The following is a 17749-nucleotide window of genomic DNA, read 5'->3' on the forward strand; positions in this document are numbered from 1 at the left end:
ATAGTCTATGTCAACAGGCTTGGGAGCTGGTGGTCTAGCCATACGAATGAAGTGGTTAATCTTTTCCTCAGGCACTTTCTCCCTTGGCAGCGGTGGCGGTTTCGGTGCAAAATGAGCTTCCACCTGGGCCTTTTCTATGGCTGTGTTTTCCTCCTCGGACTTGTCGTAAGGAAGAGGCGCGAGGCAGATGTGTTCCAAGAGATTTTAATAGGCTGTGAGACAGGAGTTAGAAATGATGCTTATAGCCCATGGATTAGTTCATCTAGTGTTCTCTAACAATGAACCATTCTAGGGATCAATCAGGAAACATAAAAATTTATCTCGGTTTAAAAAGGAATTCAGATGTTCAATGAATTTAAAATACTTAACCTGAATTTGCAAGTGATGGGTGCCAAAGATAATTAGGCAGATCTGTAAAAGTTGGAGCACCTGAAACGAGTTTTGCAGTTAGAACTAGTGGCAGGTAGCCAAAGCCAAGCAGTCAGTATTCAATTAATTTACCTGCATTTGTCACTGATGATGTTTCAATGCTTGTAGCAGGACCTGTCGTACTAAGCATGGTCTGTGAGAATGGAGTACTAAAAGCACCTGCAACCAGTTCGGTAGTTAGAACTTACAAGTGGGAAAAATGACAACGGAAAACTGAAAGGGAAGATGTTTCTAGCATAGATCTTTTATATGGCATAGCATGGTTAATTAGAACTTAGAAGTTGTATCAGGTACCCAAGCAAAAAATACGACGGGCATCATGAAGCAAAAATGACGACAAAAAACTTAAACGGAAGATGTTTCTAGCTTAGATCCTTTACGGCATATTACATGGCACCAATCAGTGAAATGCTATTATCAATGATATAGCCCCTTACTAGCAAACTTGGGCAGTAAAAAATGGCAGCAGGTAGCCAGGAATTTATGTGCAAAGAACAAAGCCCAGCTCGATGGCTGCTGTGCTGTAGTGTGTTATGAATTACCATGTGCACATAACATGTAAGTGTTTCCAATCTATATTTCAAATGTAACTTGTTAAGATAGAGAGCAGAGGGGCAAACAATGTGCTTTGGACCAAACCCCGAGGGACGGGCAACATAATGTACCATGGAAAGTACTGCATGGTGTATGGTCTGCAACAAAGAGGAAGTGCAATGAACTACTAGTAAATTAACAAGAGATATACAAGGCAATTAAAGTGAGACAAGGCATCCCAAATAACCCATGTGAAAAGTGCGACTGAAGTTCAGATGGACGGAGAAATGGAAAGCTGCTCACAACTATGATTTAATTACCTTCCATTGCACTTGACTGAAGTAGGTGGCCTTGATGGAGCTCCGGAAGTCTACCAGCTTTAATTTAATACAATCCTCTAAATGTTATCATGTTCACGTGAGTTTATCAGCACATAATCAAAGTTAGTTTCAGAAACGAAGGAACAACAGAAAAATGTATATCACTATCAAATATGTTCTTCACAAACTGGAATTTGATGGTCAGGGGCTAATTTCAATTACCGATAAGATCCACCACCCGATTCCGTCCTCAGAGTTCAGACCTGCCATAGAGAACATTAAATAGCACACATATGCAGAGGTTATGATATAAGGTTGCTTTCAAGCCAAGATGTTCATACCAAAAACTGGGCTAGAAGAAGGCAGGCTGCAAAAGGCAACACATATATGTGAGTGTCATGTGGAGACACAACACTGCAGAACTGAGGACCAGTTCGAAAATGAATGATGCTGCACATACATACATACCTTCTCTTCTTGTTCAGATAGCACTTGACAATAGTAGATGTTGTTGGCTGCCGGGTTGTTTCCCTCCGTTGACGCCTTGGATAACGGGGACTAACCAATTAAACATGACAATGCATGATCAGATCATAGACAGGATAACTGACGAAGCTGGTGAGAAAGAATTAAGGAGCAAGGTTGGATGAATGTATGAATACCCAATGGGAAGCAAGTCATGCGGACTCCGTGGGCCATTCGGCAGTAGCAACCTGCGTCTCAGCTCCGGGGAGTGATTTGCCAAGTCACCAGCAATCAACGATGCCTTCTATCTCACCAGTTTCCAGTCCAGGGATGCCCTACAGTAGACATGATCCGTTTGAGGCTCAACAACAACAAGTAGAAGAATGTCTACCACCAAGTACAGGGACGAACCGATGGCGGTGCTTACCTGAACTGCGACTTGTGGTTTATCTTGTGGAGGATGGAAGAGAGCTTGGTGTTGCTAGCGCACATGGTCGTCAGTATGCCGACGTCGTGCTTGTACACCGCGGGCGTGACGGGGGCGCCCGTTGAGCAGGCGGCGACGACGTTCTCCACAGCCCAGAACGTATCGAGGAAGATATAGAGGGTACGGGCCTCGACGCCCCCGATGGCCGGCGGTACGAAGCGGCGGATGTAGCCGAGGGCTTTGGTCCATTGGCCACAGGCCACCAGCGAATGCAGATTTTGTGAGCTTATGCACCCGAGCCTCACTATACTAGCACTCCAATGTTGCTTTGAAATCTATGCTACACAACTACCTTATTACATGGACTTTTCTCTTTTTTGTTCCTCTCATATAAAACATGTCTTAAACTTCAAACTTTGCAGTACAACATAACTTTGTAACTAGAATGTGAGATAAAGCTTTCAGATTTTTTTGTCCGACATAAATATGAAAAATAAGATTTTTTTAATCAAACAAATCTCATTTTGTATATTTATGTTGGACCAAAAAATCTGTAAGTTTTATCCCACATTCTACATAGAAAGCTTTGTTGTGCTGCAAAGTTGAAGTACAAATACATGTTCTATATGAGAGAAACAAAAAAGAAAAAATTATTTATACGAATCATGATGCAGGAATAAGTGGTTGGATAAGGAGTACCCAGGTGCATAGGCTCTAAAACATGTTTTCGGACCACCAGCTGCTTCAGATGCCGGCGGCTCATGTACAAATCCGTCTCGTGCACTAGCCTGCATTGCACGGCCGGGACGCATTAGCACGCAGCATGGAGACGGAGCAAGTAAAGAAACGGTCGGCCGGCCGGCGGGCGGGCGGGGGTGCGTATGTACCGATCGTAGGCGGACTGGAAGCCCTGGAGAATGAGGTAGACGATGAGCCGCCGGTTCCGGAGCTGCTTCACGAAGGGATAGTCGGCGAGCTTGCCGCCGGCGGGCTTGACGGCGTCGATCCGCTCCATCGTGCCGGAATTCGCTAGGGATTGGATTCGATTTGGGGGAACGACGCCTGCTGCCAGCATATACTAGTGCTAGGCTGCCATTTTTTTTGAGGGGGCCTGCCATTTTTCTTTTGAGGAATAGTTACCCTGCCATTTTTATTCTCAAAGATTTAGTAGTTCCTTATTTTTATGGGGGATGATAAGCGCCGGCGCGCCGGCCCAAATTTGGGCCGGTCGCATCCCGCACGTCCGATGAGACAGCTCCTAGCCGTCAGATCAGTCACTTCTTCGTCCCCCACACACCCTTGTTTTTCTTTCCCCCAAAATCACGCCATGACACACGGACGAAGAATGACCAACGGGCGCTGCTGAACCCCGCCATGGACGAAGTCTCGAAGCTGGCCGGACCGCCGCCGCTCGCCGGCTAGCCACCCCTCGTAGAAATGCATCCTCGCACCCGGGTCAAGCCATGCTTCCAGCAAAAAAACGAGTGCATGGAAGCCATGGATGCAGCAGACAAACAACGACTGTAGTTCCCTGGAAACCTCCCGTGACCACGGTTGCATCACGACCACCGCAAAAACTCGTCGAGGTGACAGTCGCAGCTTCGCCACCGCCGCTGTTGAAACTCTCTACCGGCTTCTGACGTTGGTACCAGCAAATCAACTCTTCTGGTTGTAGCTTTTCATCTTGCCGGTCCTAACAAATCAACTCTCTGGTTGTAACTTTCTGGTTGCGGGGTGTTCTAGTATGAGCTTTCTATCTTGCCGGTTGGAGCTTTTCCCATCTATGGTTGAAGCTTTTCTGTTAAATGGTTGTAGATTTTTTGTTTTTGAGCAGTTAAAAAGCTTTCTCTATCGTTTGGTTCAAGCTTTCCTCATCTACGGGTGTAGCATTCTGTGTTAATGGTTGTAGCTTTTCCTCGTCCCCGAGCCACCGCACCTCGCCGTGCTGCTGGTTGAAGCTCGCCATGTTGCCGGTTGTAGCAAATTGAAACCCGGTTGTAGAAAAAATCGCGATGCTGGTTGTGCGATGTAACAAAACGCGACACAGGTGGTAGCACGATGCGATGCCGGTTGAAGCATGTAGCAAAAAGCATGACATTGTTGTTGCTTGGAGCAGAGCCGCCTCGTCCTCGCCGTCCCGTGGTCACCACGCCCGCCCACTAGTGCAGAACCGGGCAATAGCACCGGTTCGTAAAGGCCTTTAGTGTCGGTTCCATAACCGGCTCTAAAGGGTGGGCACTAAAGCCCCCCCCCCTTTAGTACCAGTTCGGCACGAACCAGTGCTAAAGTACCACCACGTGGCACGAGCCAGCTCCGTGGGCAGGGAGCCCTTTAGTACCGGTTGGTGACACCAACCGGTATTAAAAGGTTGGGGGGTTTTGGGTTTATAATATCTTTTTCAATTAATTTTGTGTTTTCCATTTAATTCTTTTTCGTTTGCTGGTATTTTATGATACTACATATTGTACATGTTATGTATATATATAAATAGAATTTCTAGTAGAACCGATCATATATATACCATCGAATGTCTCACAACCACCATTAATTCATACATACACACATGTATATATATACAATTAGCTAGCTATATACAATTTCTCCTAATTGGTGCCTTCGGATCCAGTGGCATTAGCCTAATTGGTGCCTTCGGAGCACGATGACAATTGGGAGTGGTTCATGGGGGCGGTAGCGGGTAATAGTATTCTCTTTTGGGATCTATGACCTGGTCGAGCAAAAATCCCGCTATTTCCTCTTGAATTGCTTGTATGCGCTCCGTTGGTAGGAGCTTCTCCCGCACATCTCTGAACTGTTAAGAAGGAGATCAATATGCATGTGTATTAGTTGTGTGACTAGATATCGATAATGGTGTAAAAATTGTGAATAGTGTTCTGACAAACGTACCCAGTCCTGTCTTTGAGATCTGCTCCTTTCGGACGCCATCATGCGAATGTTCTCGCAAACATAGTATGCACACAGATCATTCCCTGATGCCTGCTTCAAGGCCTTTACAAGAATGGAATTTGATCAGATAATAATTAATCAAGCATGATATTAAAGAGATGGCAGCTAGCTAGCTAGTACTACTTAATTACTTACCTTGGGTCGATACCGTTTCAGCTTTTGTTTCCATGGGCCTGGAGTGACGTTGATGAACTTTGCCCAAACCCTGCCCGCCGATAAAGAAAATGAATAAAGGGGTTATTAAATAGTTGTTATCAGGAAATGACGAACTATTTAAATAGGCCGAGATATAGTTAATAATGATTGAAATTACCTGTTGACTATCCCCTTCACGATGGCATAGTCACTTTCTTTCTTAAGTAGTGAGTCCAGTACTTCAACTGTTCTTTCATCAACTTTAATGATTAACAAGATCCAGTGAAAACTGCATGCACACACGTTTGCATGTCTTAATTAAGCAGGCATATGTAAGAAAAAACATGTAGCTAGCTAGTAAGAAAAAACAGAATTTATAGTACAAGACAGTGTGACTCACAGGAAGTTGTAAGGAAGTAGTATATCTTCATTGTATTTGAGGCGCTTGAAGAACTCTAGCATGCTTTCCTCTACACTTTTTTCATAATATGCATCTATGTTCCATGTGTATTCATTAATGGTATTTGGGTCAATGAACCCAATGCCATAGCATTCACCTTTTTTCATTTCATACATCTTCATCCGGCATAATACCACAAAAAAGAATATAGTGAGGATAAATACAGGTAATGATTGATCAAAATGATCACTACAGCTAGCTTGAGACTTAAATTACAGAAAGAAATCACTTACAAACAATAGCAACTGATGATAGATTTGTCGAGTGCGTCTTGATTGTATAACTGAAATAGTTCTGAATACTCAACGGACACAACTTTCTCATGGAAGTAATGATCCTTCTTGACATTCACCATGAGGGACTCTCGATTGGAAATCTTGGTAATGTTCATGTACTATTGATGCAATTCATACATTCTCGTTGGGAGCTTCTTGACCTCGTCTGGCTCGACCAAAGGTTGGCCCCGGACATATTTCCGTTTTATTTCCTCCTCTCTAAGCGGAGACATGGGCTCAATCTCGAGGAGTTGTCCAACAGTGATCTTGAGGATTTGAGCCTGCGTTATATGCTCCTCGGTTATTACCACATCGCCCAGCTGGGAAACATTAACGGTTTGCCCATAATAATATTGGGCGCGCCTACTCTCATGTGTTGTTGGCACAACAAGCGGGGGGATTGATTGCGCCGCCTATTGTCCCAGCTGGGGAACAGTTTTACCGCATTTTGTGCCAGCTGATTTGCTCAAGCTCGAGCTCGCCTCTTTCTGTAGACGTGCTCGATTTAACTTCCTGAGGTGGCGCTCATAGTCTGTGTCAACAGGCTTGGGAGCTGGTGGTCTAGCCATATGAATGAAGTGGTTAATCTTTTCCTCAGGCACTTTCTCCCTTGGCAGCGGTGGCGGTTTCGGTGCAAAATGAGCTTCCACCTAGGCCTTTTCTATGCCTGTGTTGTCCTCCTCGGACTTGTCGTAAGGAAGAGGCGCGAAGCTTGGACCATATTGAAATCGCTGTCCTCCGCTTGTACCTCATGTACTACCTCGACTTGTACCGCTACGCACCATAGCTGCGGCGGCTCTCTTCCATGATTGCTGAGGCGGCGGAGACGGCTGACGTGGCTGAGTTGAAGGAGGAGGAGTGGCCTGAAGCTGTGCCGGACTTGGAGGAGGAGTGGCCTGAAGTTGTGCTGGACTTGGAGGAGGAGTGGTCTGACACTGTGTCAAACTTGGAGGAGGAGTGGCCTAACGCTTTGCCGGACTTGGAGGAGGAGGAGTGTCCTGACGCGTTGGTGGACTTGGAGGAGCGGGAGTCTGCTGACTCGGTGGCGGACTTCGACGAGGAGTTGGCTGACGCGGTGTCGGTGGCCTTCAAAAGATGATGCAATCCTTTCTCCATAGGATGATACGATGTTTGGCCTCTCTCAGTGTGTGATCCTCGTCACCTCCAGGAATGTCAAGCTCTAGCCCCGAATATTGGTCCACCACCTCATCAACCAAGACACGAGCATAGACCGCTGGAATCGGGTTGCAATGGAAGGTTGCCTCGGGGGGATTTGTAAAAGCAACGGCGTCCGCCACCTTCATGGATATGTTCTTCATTTTGAAGTGTAGCTTGCAGTTAGTGTTCTCCATGATGTCATCCACGGGGTATCTATCCAGCATTGCATCGCCCGGGGCGGAACCCACGCTGCTTTTTGGCATGGATGGGATGGTGCTATCCAATGCTGGATCATCCGCTAGCTGCTGCAGGTGCTGAGACCCCCTTTGCTAGCTAAGTGAGTCGATCTGCTGCTGCTGCTGCTGGAATTTGACTGCCAAGTCCGCGTGCGCTGATTCTAGGCCTTGAAGGCGTTCATAGTCCAGCTTCCTCTACTCCTCCTCTTCTTCTCCTCCGCAATCTTCCTTCTCGCACGGGTTCTGTAGTCGGCGTTCCAGTCTAAAAACCCCTCATACCACGGAATAATGCCCTTGCCTCGTGTTCTTCCTGGGTGTTCAGGATTTCTCAGGGCACGCGTAAGCTCGTCGTTCTCTCTATTGGGCTGGAACACCCCCGATCGAGCCTCTTCTATTGCAACAAGTAGCTTATCTTCGGCTCCGTTCAGACATGCCTTCTTCGAAACTTTGCCTGTCTTCGGGTCCAACTCCCCCCCATGCGCATAGAACCAAGTCCTACACCTGGGAGGCCAGCTCAATATTTCTGGAGTGACACCTGCATCCTCCATCTCTTTCTCAGACTTATTCCACTTAGGCATTGCCACCGCGTAGCCACCTGGCCCCAGCTTATGGAACTTATCCTTTTTTCGGCATTGGCCTTGTTTATTCTCGACCGTTCCTTAGATAATTCCAAATCCTTGAATTTCACGAAATCGTCCCAATGAGCACTTTGCTTCTCTAGTGTTCCCTCGAATACTGGAGTCTTCCTTCCTCCCTTGACATACTTGTCCCATACACGATTCTTTTGGTTGTTGAATGCAACCGCCATCTTCCTAAGAGCAGCGTCCTTGACTTTCTCCACATCTGCATCTGTGAAATGATCTGGTAGGGTGAAATGTTCCATGAGAGTTTCCCAAAGCAGAACTTTTTGTCTGTCGTTGACAAAAGTAAGATCTGGACGTGGCTTTGCTGGCTCTCTCCATTCTTGAAGGGAGATCGGGAGTTGGTCCTTCACAAGAACTCCGCACTGATGAATGAACTTGTCCGCAATCTTCTTAGGCGCTAATGGTTCGCCATTAGGTTTGATGGCCTCGATATTGTACTTTACGCCCTCCTTCAACTTTTTGTTCAGGCCTCGTGTCCTGCTGCCTGAAGATTTGCTCGATCCAGATGGCTGAAAGAAGAAAGATCGATTCATTAATATATCTTCAAGTCATTTAAAACATGTGATGATCAGCAGATGCCTGCTTATATAAATATACCTCGCCAGTCTTTGTTGTTTCAAGATCAACATTTTCTGCGTCATCATCATAATCATAGTTCATGACTTCATCAATTCGGTCGTCGCGATCGAATATCATATCACCCTCCCCGGTGTTGTTTAGATATTCGGAGCCGTCATAATCTTCTTCATTCTGATCATCATCTGGCCCACGAGAATGGCGTATGATATCGAACAGGGCCTCTTCTCCCTCTCTGCTGGTATTGTCCGCCATAGCTTTTATTTAACTAATCCAAAAGAAATATAAAACAATTTAGTATTCAAATTACAATGCATGAATGCAATCAATTAATAAGGAAAAACTGAATCAATCATAGTACATAATAAGCATCATCGAATATAATCTCGAATACATCGTCTCGAATAATAGATATAATCTCGAATACATCGTCTCGAATAATATATATAATCTTGAATAAATCACCTCGAATATTATATATCGAATACATCACTAGCTAGCTAGCTAGCTAATAAAGATCGAATACTAAAGAGTAATCTAGGCCACTCGCGGTTCCTGAGGCGCGGGCGGTGGACAACCAAAGTGAATGAACCATCACTGGATCATAGCTCGGGTGATCTCCCCAAAGAACCTGCCAGGTATTGGAGAACCTGACATCCATAGCAGCCATGTAGCGATGGACGTGCTCGTCCTCCTCCCTGACACGGTGACGTACCACCTCCGGCGGGGCCGGCTCCCTTCGCACCGAAAGTGGCCCACGCGAACGCTACCAAAGGAGATCAGGGTCGACGACGGGACCCGGGGCCGGGTTCCTCACCAAGCGTCGCGCCCCTGAAGGTAGCACCTCCCAGTGCCAGCCCGACGGAGCCCAGTCCCGGACATGGGTCCTCTGAAGCAGGATGTCATCGCGAACGGGTCGATGGCGAGGATGCGGGCCGGGCATCGTCGACAACAAATACTATATGCCGCAAAAGTAACATTTTAAATGATTGGATTGTGATTTCTAACATTTCTATAACTAAAATTGTATAACTAATTTTTCTAGAACTAACAATTCTAACATTTCTATAACTAAAATTGTATAACTAATTTTTCTTTAACATTTCTATATAACTAAAATTTCTATAACATTAATACAGAAAAACTAACATTTCTATAACATTAATACAGAAAAAACAGAATAAACTAAAAACTAAAAACAGAAAAACTAAAAACTAAAAACAGAAAAACTAAAAACTAAAAACATTGTGTGTGTGTGTTTCTGTGTATGTGTGTGTATGTGTGTGCAGAGGCGACGGCGAGCCAAGGCGACGGCATCGGCGGCGCGGCGGCTTCGATTGGAGGGAGGATAAGGGGGACAGGGGCTCACAGCGCCGGCGAGAGGTCAAGGTGACGGCGACGGCAAGTTCCAGGCGACGGTGACGGCGACGCGGACCGGTGCGGGGACGGGGACGGGCCGGCGACGCGGACGGCGTGACGGGGGCGGTGCGGAGTTGACGGGGACGGCGCGACAGGGGCGGCGATGGCGTGGGATTGGGCGGCGACGATGAAGCAGAGGGAAGTGGAGAAGGAAACTGACAAAATTTTTCGAAGTGTTTTCTTATATAGAACACCCCTTTAGTACCGGTTGGAGCCACCAACCAGTACTAAAGGTCTCTTTTGGCCAGGCGAAGTGGCGGAAAGCGCACCCCAATAGTACCGGGTCGTGGCTCCAACCGGTACTAAAGACCCCCGCTTTAGTACCGGTTGGTGCCACGACCAGGTACTATTGAGGGGTGCGCTGCCAGGCGAGGGGCGCAGATGTTTAGTCCCACGTCGCTAGTCGAGGAGCGTCAGGACCAGTTTATAAGCCCCAACGCGGGCACTGCACTGAGCTCCTCTCAAATGCAGGCCTTCTGGGCCTACCTCTGCTACTCTGCCATGTGGGGCCTACTGGGTTTGTGGGTCTGCATCCTGGCCCAACAACAGGTTGGGTTTCTAGTCGTATGCAGGCCGCTGTGGCCCAGTAGGCTGGCTTTTTTTCTTTTCTGCATTATTAATTTTGTTTTATTTATTTTTAGTTGTTTTTTGCTTTATTTAGAGTTTCTTTGTGAATATTATTGCTTTACGTACAAAAAATACTAACTTTCTGTTAGTGCCGGTAGTTTTCAAATTTGAATAGTTTAAATTTTGAATTATTTGAAATTTGTGTGAATCACTAGTTTGTGAATAACTTAACTTTAAAAATACATTTTTCAGTGATTCTTTTTTATTATGTTTAATATTAGTGTGTTTTATCATTATATTCAATTTGGTAATGCTTAGGTTATTTAAAAAATGAAATGCCTTTGTAACAGATGAGTTTTCGCCCGAAACCCTGATAGTTCGAAAGAGATTGTCCATTTTGTACACGAAGTGCATCCAGTTTTTGCCGTAACCCTCTCTACTTTTTTGCACATGCTATGTGGGTGAAATTATGATACCATGCCGTTCGGAGTTCATTTGAAGTGTTTTTCAATTTAGCTAAAAAAATCAGTAAATGCATGAAAGAATTTGTTTGGACATAAAATTTCTTTGCGTTTCAAATGCCAAAACACATAACTAGCTACCCTAAATATTACAGAGATTCCCTCCTGGGTGTGAAACACAGAAGAAAGTGATGATAGTAAAGCCGATCACATCCCAGATCTTTGGATGTGAAACTTTTTCTTCGCGTGTGTCCCTTTGCGCCGTAACCATGGAAAATCTTCATCATTTAACGGGATGCTCGGGTCAATATTCACTATGAATGGAGCAATTTCATCAAACTTTTCATAATCTCCTGACATGTCTGTCTTGCCATCCACTCCCATGATGTTTATCTTCCCAGAAAGAACTATGTGCCGCTTTGGCTCATCGTATGATGCATTCGCTTCCTTATCTTTTCTTTTTCTAGCTTGGTAGACATGTCCTTCACATAGAAAACCTGTGCCACATCATTGGCTAGGATGAATGGTTCATCTGCATACGCTAGTGAGTTTACGAACATTGAGAATTTGAATCAGATAATACATGGCATGGCTGAGAGTGTAGAAAACAATGAGTGAGTTCATCCTCCTTTAAAGTTTTTCTTTCTAAAGTTTATCTCTACAAGTCTTGCTGATTTCATGATCTCATACTAACACGATATTTTTTTCATAGGAAATTGGTAGTTGATGCAGGTTTTGTAATGGATGCAATAAAAGATTATTTGCGGCTATACTTCCCAGAAATCATTGGGTAAGTTGATGGCTATTGCGGCTCTATGTTATGGTAAATATGAACTGCAATTTTTGTTGTTCATGAGCATTTCAAAAACGTGATCATGCACTTGTATATGACAAGCATCATGTTTGTTGTTCACCTAATAAATGTTGATTTGTCCTTAGGCATGATCCAAAACAACCACACCATCTGAGCACGTATCATGATTTCGTACTCTCATTACCAGGGGGTACTAACCAATTCAGATGCTTGATGTGCCAAAAAGAGTTCGAGACCAGGCCCACAAACTTCTTCAAGCCTCACATTCATGTGTGCGGAAATGTGACAAAGAATGTCACCAAAAGGTTGGAGCGACTTATGCTTCTGAAAACAGGGACAAGCTTTGACAAGGGGCCATCGGGTAAGAGAAGGAGAACTGTCAATGATGGACAATCATATTCTCTTGGAGACTCCAGTGGACATCAGAACAAGGACATAGGTGGCCTAATTGATATTGCAACCAAACTTCTGTCAGATCTTGCTGCTGTGTATCACCAACTAGAGCGGAACCCTAATCAGTTTGGCAAAGCTCATTTGGAACTACAAAAGATACTTGCAAGTATTAGAGCCAAGGCCTCATCTTTTTAGCGAGGTGAGTTAGTAGGTTTTATAGTTGTTTTCAAATTAGTGAAATAATCATAACTCATAAGTTACGTGCAGCAGGCTAATCTTCTCTTCTTGGAGGTGCATATTTCCAGCCTGGTGCGCAGGTCTTGCAGCAGGGGACATCTAATTACTATGGTGAGAAGCAGGGGAACCAGAGTAGTGTTGTTTGAAGTTATTGTCAAATTCTTGAACTGATAAGCCATTGCAGGTTTCCATGGCTCTCTACCTACTGGGGTTCCAAGTCTTCGTCCTTTGCTGCAGCAGCAACTGCGTAACTATGAAAGTGAGTTAGTACCTTTTGAGGCTATTTCCAAAATGTGAATAACAACCATAAGCTATTTAGGTGTTTGGTTTTAAACCTGTGAACTAACTGTAACTTTTTGCAGCTGCCCAACAGCCGCATGTGCTCATGCAGCAGCAACAACAACAGTTGCTACAACAGCAGCAATGGGTCCTGCAACAGCAGCAATACCAACAAGTCTTGCAATAGCAACAATACCAACAAGTCCTGCAGCAGCACAAAAACCAACAAGTCCTGCAGCAGCACCAAAACCAACACCAACATCTACAGCTACAACACCAACTTAACAGTCAAGGTTAGTTAGTATCCACCAAAACCAGCAATGGCATCATTTATTTGTGTTTCCTTTATGTCTTTATGCTGCACCGGAATAAAGGAAAGATGTTTGAGGAAAACATTAAGGCAGGGTTAAATATTTAGCACATTAAATGCTCAACTGAATAATAAGCTAGCATAGTTCACTTGCATTATCTCTGTGAGTGCATCAGAGAGGTCAATGCGCGCCGGAGGCATCAGAGTGGCCACTGCATGAAAGCCCAGGATTGCACGGAAGGTTGCATGAAAGCACTATGCTCAGCTGTTCCTAACGTCTTTTCCCATACATGTTCCCTCCTGGACCTCATTTTTTGATAGGAAAATTGGAGTAATGGCATGGTACATTTGTTATCCACGTTTTTCTTTAACATTCCTCTGTTCGTCTTTTGTACTTCTGAGATGATTATTGTATTGTTCATGATACTGTGTTTAAGATTGCAAAAAAGCCATAAGTTATTGTTAGCTGTTCATTTTTTAAGTTATAATTGAAATTTTAAATTACAGCTACCCAAAAGCCACCACTCCTTCAGGAGCAGCAACACCAACAACCACTAGTTAACAACCAAGGTGAGTAGTATCACCAAAATGAATGACAACCTTCACTTTTATTTCTTCAATTACGTCTTGAAGTTGAAGTTATTTTCAAACATGTGTACTAGCCCGGAGCTACTTGCAGGTGCTCCTGGTCCTCTAGACCCTGGTTTTCCAAGCTTTGACATAGAAGATTTCCTGCTGAATACAGAAGATTATGAATTACTGCTGGAAACAAATGAGCCTGGCTTACTGCAAGAACATCTACCAGGAGGTCTTGGTCTGCACCGCCAGGTTCCTCTGCCACAGCAACCGCCCGTGCCGCAACAACTTGTTGTGCCTGCTCCGACGCAGCCTCCTGTGCCTCCACAGCAACATGTAGCGCCTGCTGTAGTGCCTCCACAGCAACATAATCAGTCTTAGGCGACGGCCTGAAAAAAAGAACACCGACCTTTTGTGCAACCTGGTCTTACACTAATCAGCATCACTATTCAATTTTTGTGGATCTTTATAATCTCTAGATTCTAGCTGCGGTATGCAGGCATATCTTACCACATTCTAAGATGAAAGGTAGTGCATCTCCCACTGTGCATTGCATACTTTTAGAAGAACAGTCTTAAGATTTGAAGTCAATTTTGAGCTAGTTCTGTCTATACCATTTCACTAGTACTTTGTTAGCCGACTAGTCAAATTACTACTTAGGGGCTGTTTGGAGAAGGTGATAAAATTTGTGTGGCCACCGGTATTTAGTTCAAGTTTGAGTTAAATAACTAGTGAGAACATAGAATTTACATCCATTCCAGATGGGGCATTAGTGTTCATGAGTAGCCTGTGGTTATTCACAATTTCCTTGGATTTAAGAGGATTATACTCTCAAAGCTAGGCAAGCAACCTGTGATTATGTTTGGGAATAAAGTAACAACACAATCATGGGTACCGATTCCAGTGATTTACAGAACAGTAGTTAGCAATGTATATAAAATCGAGTCCGCGTGCACCGAAGCGAGTAATGACACAATCATTCTATCAATGTTTGTTTCGCATACAATGTTTTTCGTAGCTTAACTTTCCAATACAGTGCTTCATAAAATTGAAAATGCCTGCACCGGGGCCCAAACCGGCACTCGCCACATGAACCAAACAATGTATGTAAAAGTAAACATGTGTAACTCAAATGCTGTGGCGTCAGTTATGCTATGGTTCTGCACTGTTTTGATGTATCCCAAGGGGGCATGCCGCATGGGTCAATCTGCACTCATCTAGTATATATTGACAGTCAGGGAAACTTATTGGCGCAAACTCAGATGTTGCAACTTACCATGATAAGAGTTTTAGGTCTGATTCACAATACAACTTACATAACACATGACACCAAGCACTTAAGAGTCCAATGTCGCATGATTGATGCTGACATAACACTACCAAGAGTAGATCTATCTAGAAGACTTCAAGTCTCAACTTGATAAAACATAGCTCGAATGGAAACAGACCCAACTAAATAGTGCACTCCCAACACCATTGCAACTAATCAACTTGAAGAAGCACATCGAAGGCCCACTCAATTAGGCCACATCAAGTTCTCGACGCAAGATCCAGCTTCAGGTCCACAACTCCTGCATTCCAAAAAGTACTCAACCAGTTAATACTCTACTTAGTAACATATGTAATGTGACTAAGCAGATACAATAAAAGTGGTGCGGCTCAAAAGACTAAAAAAACTTGCAACAGTGAAAAGTAATCACTCAACATCAAACATTGGGTCTCGCTTAAGTATAGAATTTCTCAAGAAGGTGGTGTTGTGTATGTTTTTATGTCTACTCTTTATTTTCTTCAGTCTTACCTTCACAAAAGAAAAACGTGACAGAAGGGCTTATGCAGATTGGCAATCAAGAGTCTAAACTCATACGAAGTATTTAATACACTTTAGGATAATATTCCTTAATTCAATTTTTACCTATAACGTTGTCTTAACAGCCAATGTTTGAAAATGTGATGGAAGGCTTGTGCAGATTAGAAATCAAAGAGTCTAAACTAAGACTAAGACTTTTTTTTATGATATCCTGCTCTTATTTTAGCAAGACCTATACCATAAAAATGAACATGTGCATCATATGATTGTGGTTAATACACCATCACCAATGAGATGCAAATGCAATCCTGCAATTATCATTGGCATAGAAAGATAGAGGAAAGAAAGCAGCTGAAAAATGCAAGAGTCGGACAAGGATATCCTCCACGATATTAAAATAGCTGCTGAAGTAAAGTGGTACGAGGACAACAGAAATCAATAAGGCCAGTTATAACAAAAAAGTACTTAATATTATCGATAATGGAGTTTCTCTGACGACTAACAGCTTCAGTTATCAATATGTGTAGTTGGAACTTCTACATGATAAGCGGTTGAGAGTGCTCAGTTAATTTACCTGCATTTGTGGCAGATGTGAACCCAGAGGTTTCAGCAGGCTGTGACACTGGAATACCTATGAAGAGTTTCACAGTAGCCCCTGGATTAGTTCATCTGTGTTCTCTAACATAAAGCATACTTCATAAAAGATGGAGATTCATCTAGGTTTGAAAATGAATGCAGGTGTGCGACAAATTTAAAATACTTGACCTGAATTTGCAACTGGTGGGTACCAAGAAAGATAATTAGGCAGACCTGTGCAAGTTGGATTGCCTAAAACGAGTTTTGCAGTTAGAACTGAAGGCAAGCAGCCAAAGCCAAGCAAGTGTCAACTAATTTACCTGCATTTGTCAGTGATGAAGTCTCAATGTTTTTAGCAGGGGCTGTAGTACCATGCATGGTCTGTGAGAATGGAGTAATAAAAGCACCTGCAGCCAGTTTGGTAATGAGAACTTAAAAGGGGCATTAGGTACTCTGGCAAAAAATACGGCAACATGAAGCAAAAAATGAAAACAGAAAACTTAAGATGTTTATAGCCTAGATCTTTTATGGCATAGAATGTCATCAATCAATGAAATACTACTATCAATGGTGTATATAGCCCCTTGCTAGCACATTTGGGCATTTATAAATAAGTATTACTTGAGTTGAGCAATTAGAAACCACAGCAGGTAGCCAGGCATTGATAATGGGCAAAGAACAACACCCAGCCAGATGGCTTTGTCGTTGTAATGCTAAATCTGTACCACAGAAATGAGCATGTACATGTAACCGACAGGGTGTAATGCAATTTGCGGTGCATACGCTTATCAACTCCCACCCATATGCAAGTGTAATCCTACAGCTATTATTGGTATAAAACAAGTAAAAGAAAGAAAACAACTGACAAATGCAGTAGTTGTAAAATTAGAAGGTTCCAAAAAATAGGTTAGGAACCAAGATGCACAAGGAAAGCAGATATGGTTGCTAAAAAAAGGAAAGCAGATATATCAACATGGCAAGTTATGAAGCATGGCAGAATAATATCATCAGTATGAAGTTTCTCTAACAAGTGACAACTAAGATTTTTGCGCATCAATATGTGCAGATGGAGTTTCTACGTGGCATGAAAACGGTTGAGGGTGTTCAGTTAATTTACCCATTTTTGTGGCAGATGTGTTCCAAGAGATTTTAATAGGCTGTGAGACAGGAGTTAGAAATGATGCTTATAGCCCATGGATTAGTTCATCTAGTGTTCTCTAACAATGAACCATTCTAGGGATCAATCAGGAAACATAAAAATTTATCTCGGTTTAAAAAGGAATTCAGATGTTCAATGAATTTAAAATACTTAACCTGAATTTGCAAGTGATGGGTGCCAAAGATAATTAGGCAGATCTGTAAAAGTTGGAGCACCTGAAACGAGTTTTGCAGTTAGAACTAGTGGCAGGTAGCCAAAGCCAAGCAGTCAGTATTCAATTAATTTACCTGCATTTGTCACTGATGATGTTTCAATGCTTGTAGCAGGACCTGTCGTACTAAGCATGGTCTGTGAGAATGGAGTACTAAAAGCACCTGCAACCAGTTCGGTAGTTAGAACTTACAAGTGGGAAAAATGACAACGGAAAACTGAAAGGGAAGATGTTTCTAGCATAGATCTTTTATATGGCATAGCATGGTTAATTAGAACTTAGAAGTTGTATCAGGTACCCAAGCAAAAAATACGACG

General features: G+C 43.5%; 1 pseudogene; it reads right to left on the reverse strand.

Annotated features, from left to right (window-relative positions):
• Positions 1–364: 364 nt before the first annotated feature.
• Positions 365–3190, reverse strand: LOC119351957 (annotated as a pseudogene).
• Positions 3191–17749: the final 14559 nt, after the last annotated feature.

This window comes from Triticum dicoccoides, chromosome 2A (genome assembly GCF_002162155.2).
Source record: "Triticum dicoccoides isolate Atlit2015 ecotype Zavitan chromosome 2A, WEW_v2.0, whole genome shotgun sequence".
Lineage (NCBI taxonomy): Eukaryota > Viridiplantae > Streptophyta > Magnoliopsida > Poales > Poaceae > Triticum > Triticum dicoccoides.